This window comes from Rattus norvegicus, chromosome 1, assembly GCF_021556685.1.
Source record: "Rattus norvegicus strain SHRSP/BbbUtx chromosome 1, alternate assembly SHRSP_T2T, whole genome shotgun sequence".
Taxonomy (NCBI): Eukaryota; Metazoa; Chordata; class Mammalia; order Rodentia; family Muridae; genus Rattus; species Rattus norvegicus.
In genome coordinates this window covers 56,298,441-56,309,311 of record NC_141534.1, presented here as the reverse complement: position 1 = coordinate 56,309,311, position 10,871 = coordinate 56,298,441, and the positions used below count along the sequence as shown (strand labels likewise).

At 49.2% G+C, this 10,871-nt stretch overlaps 1 long non-coding RNA gene across 6 annotated transcripts in view; it reads right to left on the bottom strand.

The window, feature by feature from the left end:
- Positions 1-780: 780 nt before the first annotated feature.
- Positions 781-10,871, bottom strand: part of LOC148006998 (uncharacterized) — a 28,268-nt gene continuing 18,177 nt past the window's right edge. For 2 of the 6 annotated variants that reach the window (XR_015645573.1, XR_015645581.1), the window contains 4 exons: positions 8,298-8,506; positions 4,281-4,381; positions 1,492-1,588; positions 781-1,055 (listed from right to left, as the gene is read on the bottom strand). This is a non-coding gene — a long non-coding RNA (uncharacterized LOC148006998). Of the gene's footprint in view, positions 1,056-1,491; positions 1,589-3,344; positions 3,549-4,280; positions 4,382-8,297; positions 8,507-10,871 lie in introns of those variants that run through there. The other 4 variants (XR_015645537.1, XR_015645549.1, XR_015645583.1 and 1 more) reach the window with 3 other exon arrangements.

The window sequence follows — 10,871 nt, the reverse complement described above, 5'->3', positions numbered from 1 at the left end:
CATCTATGTGACAGAGATAACCTCTGACAGTATTTATGATACTCTGATATACTTGTGGACAGAAAAGAAACATACTTGTCTCTGAAGAGGCTTCATCCACAAGCTGAAACCCACAGCCAAACATCAGATGGAGCTTGGGAAGTCTTGTGGAAGAGTGAGGGAGAATTGTGAGCAAACTAGAGGGGTCAAAAACACTACAAGAAGTCCCCTACAGTCAGATACTTTGGACCATGTATACTAGAGCCTGTGCAACCAACTCCAGAGCCTGGTGTAGCTATCTGCAGTTGGTCTCCATGTGGGTCATCTGACAAGTAGATCCAGGACTGTCTCAGTCTTTGTTGCCTGCCATTGGATCTCTTCCCCATACCCGGACTGCCTGATTGTAAATCTGTGGGGCAGAATGTGCTCGGTCCACCTGGGACTAGATGTCCCAGGGTGGTGTGGTACCCAGGGAGTATCCCCATCTCCAAAGAGAAGGGAGAGCATTGTTAGAAAGGATTTGTATGGTGGGACTGGGAAGGGAAGAGGGAGAGTAGCTGGGATCAGGATGTAACCTGAATAAAGAATACCTTGTTGAAAGTAAAAAAGTTACCTTGGAAATGGGAAAGATTGATAAATGGTTAAGAGCACTGAATGCTCTTCCAGGGGTCCTGAGTTCAAATCCCAGCAACCACATGGCAGCTCACAAATATCTCTAATTAGATCTGATGACCTCTCTGTTGTTTCTAAAGACAACTACCCTGTACTTATATATAAGAAACGAATGAATGAATGAATGAATGAATGAATAAATAAATTTTATCTGGTCTTAGTTTTTGGGCAATGAATAAAATGTCCTGAGATTAAATTCAAACCCATGTCATGGACTGCCTGGATCTTTCAGGTCTGCAGGAAACATCTCAAGGAAGAACAAGAGAGGCTGGAGAAGGATGGGGAGGGGTCTGATCCCTGCAGCTCCTCAGTGTCCACTAGCACAGCACTTGCCCTTGGGAGATGACGTCTTTCACTCTTCCAGACTGTTGCACCAATCAGAATTACGTGCTCTGTGGATGAACCTGTAAAAGAGGACAATTGCTCTTGGGCCAATATGGAGGTTCCTGGCCTCTCAGCAACTTTACTGCTGACTTTTGAGGTCTCTGGTGGGTGAGCAAAATGAAGACACACAGAGTAGCCTCAGGTTGAGTCAGCCAGGCCCAGAGGGCTCAGTGGTGTCTCTCAGATTCCCAGGCCCTCCCTAAGACTGGACACTCTACACAGTGTAAGTGGATTAGGGGATAACTAGGAAATGCAGTTGCTCAGGTGGCTGACTCTGTAGGAGGGAAATAAATCACAGTGGGAAGCTTCAGGACAGTCAGGTGACCTGAGCCCTCCACAGAGTCTAAGTCCAGACTCACAGACATTCATCTGTCCACAAGTCTCCTAAACACAGGCCTTGTCTGACCTGCAGTCCAGAGTATTGTATTATACTGTCCCCTTAGAGAGAGGACATACTTTCCAGGTAGTCGTCTTCTGTGTCACACTGAGACTGGGTCTGTGGTACAGTTGATGCTGATGGGAACTGCTCACAACTGTCATTCTATCCCACCACCTGCATTAAACAAACAAACAAACAAACATACAAATAACCCATCTATCTCACTCCCTACAAACCTCATTGTTGCCAAATGGGAGTGCTTCTGTGACCTTCTTCTTACACATAAAAGCTGACTTCCCTCAGAGAGATGGATGGATGGATGGATGGATGGATGGATGGATGGATGGATGGATGGATGGAAGGAGAGTCAGATGGATAGACAGACAGATGGATAGACAGACAGACAGACAGACAAGTGAATTGCCTTAATCAGTTTCTTCCTGTCCTACTCTTCTGAGCAAAACACCTTGTACATGGCTGGTGCAATATGCCTGTTATTCATTCCCGCTTTTTTTGGCTGTTCATTCAAGACAGCTCTCTTAGAATCTGCTCAACTCAATAAAGGCCCATCTGTGGAACGTGTAACTCCTCAGTTAGGAGCTCTGGCATTCTTGCAAGGCCCTCCCAAGATCCCTTCTGGGGCAGTTGGCAGTGTTCTCTACTTCAGACAGCAGCTGCATGAAGCAAACAGACAACTTTCCGAACATTCCACCTTGGCTGCATGCCTCAGTGAACCTCCAGCAGGGTCCCTGCCGGTTGCACATTCCACAGGGTCACAACTACAAGATCCCTTCCCCAGGACTCCTGCCCCATTGCACCACCCCCAGAGTCCCTGCTACACTGCACCTGCCCCAGGGTCCCTGCTCTGTTGTAAATGATCCAGGGTCCCTGCCCTGTTGTACCTGGCCCAGGGTTCCTACTCAGTTTTACTTGCCCCAATGTCCCTGGCCCACAGCACCAGCCTCATGGATCCTGCCCCATTGTACCACACCATGGTCCACCTTCCTGAGAGTACCTACTACCTATCTTGAGGAGGCATTTTTTAAAATCTAACTGAAAGATCTCGCCAGTCAGAGCCCATGGTCTTTGGTGGCACCAAGTATATATTTGCAGGGCTTCATCACCTTCCCTTTTTCAATCCCTTCTCCCAGTTGGCCATGTGGGAGCAAAGAAACTGGCAGCAGAACACGGACTATTCACTCAGGATATCATCACCTCTAGACTTCTCATGTGGTGGGCTGCTCTGACATGTGATACAGGGGTGGCAGGTAGGCTTTGACATTGAACAAGCCCATGCTGCTGCCTCTGCTCATATGTGTGCCAGCACCTTAGCCTAAATCTACATGTTCTAAACTCCGAGAGGAGGAAGGAGATCTTCCTACATAGCGGCTGCCCTCTGAATCTGTGCTGGCCAAGGTCAAGTCAGAGTGTTTGAAAATGCCAGCTCCAGCCCCTGAGGGTTCTCTGCCTGCCTGGTGTTTGTTGTGCTTTATGTCTGGTGAGGTGAAGATGTGGTTCATACTAGGAAAAAGTTTGAAGACAACTGCCCTGGGTTCCCATGCTAAAATTCAATTCAGGACTGACAGGGACCTAAATAACAACAAGACAGTGCCAGGATCATGAGTTCAAAACGAAGAGCAAATGGGGCCTTGCTGCCATCATGTGCTGATCTGACAAGAGTTGGCACACACAATTCACCTGCACATACAATGCCCCTTGGGAAAATCATCTGTCAAGCGCAGGTGTTGCCTCATGAGAGTGAACTCTCAGGGTAGGAAATGACACTTGGGAATACTGTCCTGAAAGCACCAGTATCAGGTGAATGGGCTTTGAAAAGTTTTCAGAACACAGGATAGGGGTTTGCAACCAAGTGCAGGTAATCCTTGGGAAACACCCAGTTCCTGGGGAGGTTCTGAGAGCTGTTGGATCCACTCCTGGAGAAGACAGCATTGTGTTCAGGGGGTAACAGAGCAGGAGCCTGCTGATGCTATTAACAGTATTGCAATGGAGCAGTAACAATTCCCTTAGGAGCAGGATGTCCTAGCACTCTCAGATCAAGCAGACAGCCTGGGGCTTCTGGTCCCATAGTCCCAAGAGAATGCAGCTCATCTTTGAAGCTGCTAAAGCCTGGAACCTGAAGAAGGGAACATGAACACTGTCTCAGTTAAGTGTTTACTGTTGAGAAGAGGCACACACAACCAATGCAGCTCTTATAAGGACAACATTAATGAACACAGGATTGCAGGTTCAGAGACTCAGTCCAGTATCATCAAGCTGGGAGCATGGCAGCAACCAGGTATTCATGGTGCCAGAGAGAGTGAGAGTTCCACATCGTCATCTGAAGGCTGGTTGGGGAAGATTGGCTTGCATGTGGATAGGAAAAGGGTCTTAAAGCCCATGCCCAATATGAACACCTACTTTAACAAGACCATGCCTCCTAATAGTGCCACTCCCTGAGCTAAGCATATACAAACCATCACAGACATCTTCCAGGAGGGTAGCACTGTTCTATCAGAGAGAAGCCTCAGCTCCCATTAATATACTGAGGTCAACCCTGGATAGGGCACAGAGCCCTCCACACATCCTGGGACTCAGGGAGGCATCCTACGAAAGAGCTTTTTCCCCAGAAGCACACATGGGTCTCCAGGCCTCCCTTCTAGCCAGGCTCTAGGGAGTTTCCAGTGCTAAACTCTTTATCTCCCTTTGCCGAAGTTAAATATAATAAAAATTCACACTTCACAGTACAGTGAATAACAAAAATGATGAAAGTGGTAAATAGGACTGATCAGGTCTCTGAGCATGAGGGTTGATTCTATATGAAATGCGTTTGGATGCAGTATCCTCTTCCATGTACCACGGTTCTTACCCTGCTCGATGCTGCTTTAGACAGAACCATCTGGAATTCACTCACTGAGGGACTTATGCCCTGGATGGCAGCTACAGGTAGGACTTCTGCATCCAGGTCACCTAGCCAAGGGACAGAGATGCATGGATTAAATGGAGAGAAGCAGACTGGAATGGTGGAGAGGTTAACTGGACAACAGCCCTAAGCCCCCAGCAGGGTGAGAATGGAGAACGGCATACAGTTTCCCAGCCAGCCTCACTCTCCATAGACAGACTTCTTCCAGTCCTTCCTTTTGGCCAAGGGAAAGAAAAACTGCATGAACCAGCTCCCTCCCGCCTTCCTGTCTGAGACCATAACCAGCCACAGCCCGGTTCTGTGCTCATCTCTAGAGGCACATGGACCCAGGTTGATGAGCCCTTGTATCACAAACATTCTACAGCATTCTATGGGTGTCAGTCCTGATTCCCTGAGCCTGAGGTGTTCTGCACTGTTATTCAGAGAAGACTTCTCCTGATCTCTGTACAAAGATGTCTGTGTTGGATGTCAGAGGAGAATGTCCACCAAGCATCGGTCCTGTGGCTCTGGCCCTCTAATGTGTTAGCCCATGTTAACATCCCAACAGATCCCCACCTGTCTTTGTGAAACTCCTCCTTGATTGCCTTTTGTCAGAAAACATTTAGAGTCTTTTACAAGAGGCAGGGAAAATGGCACACAGCTGAAGGTGTTAGACAAAGCTGGGGACATATCAAATATTGGGCTGGTGCGAGGCTCTCTAAGCCATTCCTGGGCAGGCCTGTGCCAGAGCTCCCATAAGACCCTTTGTTTCTACCCCTGTACAGAGTAAGAACCAATTACAAGGCTCACCATCTGCCCACAGCAGAGGGAGAAGGGAACTTGGATTCCAGCCCTAGCCCAGTCCTGTAATACCTGACCTTATAGACCTTGCTTTCTTTGGGGCTCAACAGTCCCCGTCAAATGTAGACAGCAAGGTCTAGATAGTGTTCACAGCTTTTCTTGCCTGAAACTGTGCTGCGTTTGAAACTACAAACCAGAAAGCAGTGACTTGAACTTTAGACCACTGACTCAGGCTAGGGAGGACTCCAGGGCACCTGAGCTCAGCTGCAAAGGCAGAAGCTGAACCACAGTGAGGAGAGGTGGCACATTTTGCTCTTTCTTTGCTTTTCTGCTCTCAGGCCTTTCAATGAACTCTGCACATGAGGATCTTTCCTCATAGGCTTAGTGTCTTCAGACATGAGGCTCCTCTACAGGGGACTCAAAACCCCAGAAGAGTCTTCAAAAGGAAAGTGCTACACACTGCACTGCCCGCAGCACTCTGAAAAACAGAGACCCTTTCTGGGCTTGGTCCAGTCAGTGCTCAATAGTTAGCTTCTGGCTGCCCTCGGTGCTCACAAATAACACAGCTGCCTGGGTCCTGTGACCTGGCTATCATAGACTGTGAGAGTTTATTTTAACTGTGTCAGCATAGCCACTCTCTTCCTTCTGGCCCCAGGGACCACAGAGCTTCTTGTCCTCACACACGTCTGTTCTACCATCGGAATGTAACAACTAAAGTGAGCCCCACATTCAGGATGGACTTGGTTTTCTGTACATCATGTTAACCTCTGTGTAAGAGGGAGTGTTTGCATGTGTATGCATACCTCCTTCTGTGCCTAAGTGTCCATGCACAACCCTACACCTATGTCCTGTAAGAGGTCATCATCTGGACAGGTATGTGCACCTGTCTGCAATTCCCAACCCCACCTCATTCCATGGATGCTGAGCTTATGGGCTTTGCTGATGCTTCCAACAAAGCTACAGCAGCAACAGGAGTAACAGCAGCAGCAGCAGCAGCAGCAGCAGCAGCAGCAGCAGCAGCAGCAGCAGCAGGAGGAGGAGGAGGAGGAGGAGGAAGAGGAGGAAGAGGAGGAAGAAGAGGAGGAGGAAGAGGAGGAGGAAGAGGAGGAGCAGTAGGAAGATTTTGCTTCCCCGTGCCCATGAGAATTGCTGAATGACTACTTCTGGAGACAGGTATCATGCTGAGAACTATTTATCAAAGTGATTTAACAGAATATTAATGTTCATAGAAGACCGCTAATATTCCTGAGGTCCTGCAGCCCTGGAAGATAGAGTTACATGGCAGAGGCAAGCAGTGTGATATGTTCTTAATGCTCTCAGAGCTGATGACGTAATAGGTCTGAAGAAGCATTTCATGGGAGTCAGGGTCCAATCCCCCTCTGTCAGGGCACACAGAGCTCCTGGCCTTGCATCATGCCTGAGAGGTGACCTGGTCCTCACAGGGTCCTTGGATTGATTGGTTCCCCCTCAGTCATGGTCTACCCTATACCCCATGGTGTGTGGAACTTGTATGGGCTGGATTTACATTAGTGACCCACTGGAGCTGGACCTGGACCCAAAGAGCACGGAAGCCCTGGACACTGAGGACAATAAGACCAGCAGACAACATCTCCCCTGCCTCTCACTCTGCTCCACGAGCCAAGGCAGCTCCCACACAGCAGGCATCCAGGCTAAATCCCCTCAGAGAGAGTGTGAGATGTCTGTGGAAGAGCCCACAGGGACTGCAGGATTCTGTGGGAAAACATCTGGTAGCTTCTGGAGGAGCTGCAGCAGCCAGGCCACATGGAACTACACTGGGGGTGAGCTATAGGCCCAAGTAGCAAAGAGCCTGATCTGGCCATTGCTAGTCTGAATCCCTGGGTGCACGCTGGAATGGTCACTCAGGACTACTACAGTGAAGGCCAGTCAAGGGCATGCAATGTGTCACTAACACTGTGTGTGGCTACATTCTCAAAGTCTTGTCCAGGAAAAAACCACTGGCCTTGACCACTAAAGTTGAGTCCAGACTCATGGGCTACAGGATAGCAGATTGAACTGAGTCTGAATTCCCATGAGTATGACCTCTGTCTGATCCCTGGGCTCAGGATAGATGAGCATGAGAAGGCACCATTCCTGTGTCTGCAGGAGTAGCAGAGAGCTCAGAATACATGAGCCACTCCTAACCCTGACTGGAGCCACTCTGGGGAGGACATGGCATCATTTGTGAGATGGCCTTATATGGGACACTGTGCTCTGGTTTGTGGCACATACAGCTCCTGTCTTTCTTGCTGACAGGTCAGATCCTCAGCTGGCCTCATCACGGACAGTCCCATGAGGAAGGATGTGTGGTTCCTACTTGAGAGTTACAGCAGGAATGAGCCCAGGACACGATGGGCCACCACAGTGAGTACGGGCAGTGCTCCTGTCTTGGCCCTGATTTACCTGTCTTTTCTTCCTCATCCTCCTCCAACTCATCTCAGCAGCCACCCAGAGACCTTTGCAGGAGTGTGGGTCAAGCTAATCAGGGTGCAGGGCTTGAGGTCAAATTCTGGGTAAGGTCTCCATATAGCCTGGATGGCTCCCACACACTGCCCAACTAAGATTTTCAAATTGGGTCCTCAGGGTTGTGGAGAATCCCCTACAGGTCACGCTGCAGGTACAGCCAATTCCTTGGGAACACTGGTTTAGCAGTGGTCCTCTGCTTCAGGCACAGAGCCTTAGTGGGAGGGCTTGCTGAGTGGCACACCAGGACCAGAAGAGTGTAGAGCCTTGGAGAGGTGTACATGAAGAACTGCAAGACTTTATTTCTACCCTTCTTTACCTCTATCTTGTACTAAAGGGTTTTTACCAGACCCCTAGGGACCTAAGAAACTTGAGTTTGTACCACCATAGGGCACTGGAGAAACTAAACCAGCAGCCCTGTGAAACCCCGGTAGAGGACAGTGTGGGCTCTGTGTTTCTGGACTGAATCTAGACTGGCATGAAGGCTGATTGACCAGCCAGCACGATGCTGGACTCACTGAGAGTTAGGAACAGTTAAAGAGTGGGAGGAGAGAGCATAAGAGGCAGTCACAGCAGAATCCAGGCCAACAATGGAACTAACTCATGTAATAGAGAAGCACATGCCCTCCCAAAAGTCTGTCAGCTTAAGGCACCACACTGAAGAATTGAACCAATAACATGCCCCATTTACACATCTCCTACCTGTGGTTCGTGTAGGGTCCTCAGGGAAGATCCTAAAGTCCATCGTGGCTGAAAAGCAGAAATATGCACATCACTGCAATGTGAAGGCTACTCTCAGCTGATGGGACCCACACAGTCTGTGGACAAGTTTGCTTAAGTGAAAGGTGGCCGTCCTGGAACTCTGGCGGTTCTTTCAGGGTAGTATACGATGACCACATCTAGAGCCATTCCTGAAAGACATAAGTGCTAAAATTCAACAATAGGGAAAGAATACTACACTGGATGGAATCACTCGACCCAGTGTGGACAAAAAGAGGTCCTACGCCATGGCATGGAGGCTCCCAAGAACCTCTAGGATGAATGTGAGCCCCACACGAGGCCACAGCCCAGCCTGGAAGAACATTAAAATATCTGAAATTATCAGGGATCATAAAGTAGGTGGGGCAGGACATGGAGCTGTTGCATGCTGGAAAGGTTGGAGGAAACAGCATGGGGCAATATAGAGGGCAGTGTGCCATGAGAGCTAAGACAGAGAACCAACAGGATGACCTATCACACCCAGGACAGATTGTCTATGCCAGAATTAGAACAGTCTGGGTAGACCTGGAGCCCTGGGATTGTAAGAGCATAGAAAGCACCAACAGTCATGGTGAGGACTACCACCATGTTGCTGTATCTTTCTGCAGGTTGAAGAGGAAGAGAACAACCACAGAGGTGACCAGTATGTCCTCAGCCTGGACAATGCCTGTCTGCTCAGTCATACAGACAGTTCATGACTAGATCACCCAGCGAAACCTGAGACTGCACACTGGTTAGCTCCTCTCAATGGCATGAAGTTCATTCTGTGCTAGCCTGGCAAAGATCCACCCCTGCCAGATATTGTAGTGTAGGCAAGAGCCATACAGCAGCCCTGTCTGTGCCAGCCAGCCTTTAAGGTTGTTTGGTAACATTCCAGAACCAGCAGCCTTTGGCCATGTCTGGGCAAGGCAGTTTTTGGCCCTCAACCCTGATGCACACTATAAAGGTCTTTTTGCCTGCCCACTTTTAGAAGATAGGCAGCCAGTTCTGTCATTAGCTTAGGGCATGTGGTGGGCCCTATTCTTCCTTCACTGAAACTAAGCTCCTAGGATTCTCAGGTGCAAACGTGTCTGAGAGAAACAAGTGTCTATGTTAGCCCTGAAGCAGCTTGGGCTCCTGTCTTAGCTGCAAGAGTTGTCATGGTGAAACTTGGGCAGTAGAGGGAGCTCTATGACTGTAAAGCCTGCCTAAGCTCCAAGGACCCAGAGCTGGCTACTGCAGGATGTCTTAGATCAAAACTCTGTAGGTCCTTTTCCCATGTCTTGCTTTTAAGTACAGTAAGCAACACAAAGGCCTCCCTTGCAGTATGTCTCACTTCCACCCAAACCTTGCAAACAAAACACCAGTGGATGCAATGGGAAAGAATCCTTACCCCATTCCTCAGGCTGTGGGGGCTGCCTCCACCTGGCATGATAGTGTTCCTGCGGCAGTGGTATAGGGCTGTTTGGGGTCTCCTCTCCTCACCTTAGTCAAGCAGGTTCAGGGGCCAGTAAGCAGGTGCAGTTCATGGGCTCTGGGAAGGTATATGGTACGTTATCTACCCATGGAGCCCTCATGATTCCTTTACTGCCCAAGGTCCAAAGAAGTATTTGATGTCCATTTACTTGGGCAAGAGGAGACTTGAATGTCACTGCTGAGCTCAGATTCTTGGTAGTTGTGCCAGCATTGTGTGAGAGCCACATCTGGATCCCTTCTAACATTCGTCAGTGTGGAGCTCAAGTCTACCTGGCTGGGTAGGGCAGAACCTCCTCATCTAGGCCTTCTCCTGTGGGTCCTGAGCTCAGCCAGAACGTGGAGTTTGGACAACCAGTCAGGATGTCAGTTGATGCAATGACTCACACTGGGGCACAGGCAGAGCTGAGCGTTCTATTGTCTGGACAATGTGATAACAAACAGACTGGGAACCATGGGAGGAGGAGGACCCCCAAGCTAGCTCAGGTTTCAATCCCAAAAGATCAGTGTTCCCCATTCTTATGAAGTGCGTTAACTATCCCTGACCAAGAGGTATGTTAGCTTCTATTAGAAAAAGTTTGGGAACAAAAACCCTAGTGTTAAGTGGGGACTGTGCCAACTGTGAATGACCAGCATGGGGCAGGACTGGTGTCAAGACATGCCCCCCTGACACACACACAGGCACACATGCAGGTGCATATATAGGCACACATGCACATGAGCATGTGCAAACACACACACACACACACACACACACACACACACACACACACACACACCACCTGGTACCAAGGGGGTGTGTCCTCCTTGCCTTTCCTTAGCTTCCCCTCATCACATATGTCCCTGAAGAGTCTGAGCCAAGGGTAGTCCCTCCCCTCTCTGAGGTTTTTATCCCTCAAGCTCAGGTAAGGTCACTCTGATCCTCTTTCCTTGCCTGGCCTCAAGCTTGTCACCTGGTCCTGGGGTTCACAAGTGCTACCAAGGAAGAAAGTACCCCCCCGCCAGCATGCTAGGAACATAGCATATTTGTATTTTATGGCAAAACTACTTTGAATTTGGTTGTCT